We start from the raw sequence: 1,032 nt of genomic DNA on the forward strand, positions 1-1,032 counted from the left end.
AGCGGTAGAGGAAACCCTAAATAGCAAGTATGGTCGATGTGAGATATATGTGGCCGTCGGTGTCGGACACTACATCCACGTCCCACAAGTGACGCGAGTCTCCTGCGTCACTTGTGGGACATGGATGTACTGTCCGACACCGACGGCCACATGTATCTCACACCGATGATACTTGCTATTTAGGGTATATCGACCCTCCCTCGTGTTGAAATTATCGGGAGGTGGTATATATATTGACCCCCCCTCGTGTTGAAGTTATCGGGAGGGGGTATATTGACCCCCCCTCGTGTTGAAGTTATCGGGAGGGGGTATATTGACCCCCCCTCGTGTTGAAGTTATCGGGAGGGGTATATCGACGACGACAAACCCGATAAAACATAAGAATACGAAGAAGAAATAAAAAGAGGAGAAGAAGAAAGGAATAGAGGAGAAGATCGAAGAAAAAAAGAAGAAAAAAAAGAGGAGAAGAAGAAAGGAATAAAGGAGAAGAAGAAAAATTTCTATTTTTTCTTCTTCTCCTCTATTCCTTTCTTCTTCTCCTCTTCCTTTTCTTCCTCTCCTCTTCTTCTCCTCTTCCTTTTCTTCCTCTCCTCTTCTTCTCCTCTTCCTTTTCTTCCTCTCCTCTTCTTCTCCTTTTTCCTCTTCTTATTTTCCTTTTTCCTCTCCTAAATATATAAAACTTTTCTAGAAATGAAACTAACCTAAAATGTACTAAATCAGAGAACATATATAGATAATCCTTTTCTAAATATATAAATCTAACTTTTGCATATATGAACATATATACACAGAGAACATACAAACATATATACATTTTTATAAAAAAGAAAAATACAAAATACAAACATATATATGAAAAAAAATCTGAAAAGAAGCAATATACACAATATATATACTGACATATATATAATATACACAAAGAAGCAATATACACAAGCATATAATATATGAAAAAAAATAGGGGGGCTGGACCAACGGAGGGGCAGGCCGACGGCGACGGGCGGGCCGGGGCGACGGCAACGGGCGGGGCGG

The sequence above is a fragment of the Triticum dicoccoides genome, chromosome 7B (assembly GCF_002162155.2).
Source record: "Triticum dicoccoides isolate Atlit2015 ecotype Zavitan chromosome 7B, WEW_v2.0, whole genome shotgun sequence".
Lineage (NCBI taxonomy): Eukaryota > Viridiplantae > Streptophyta > Magnoliopsida > Poales > Poaceae > Triticum > Triticum dicoccoides.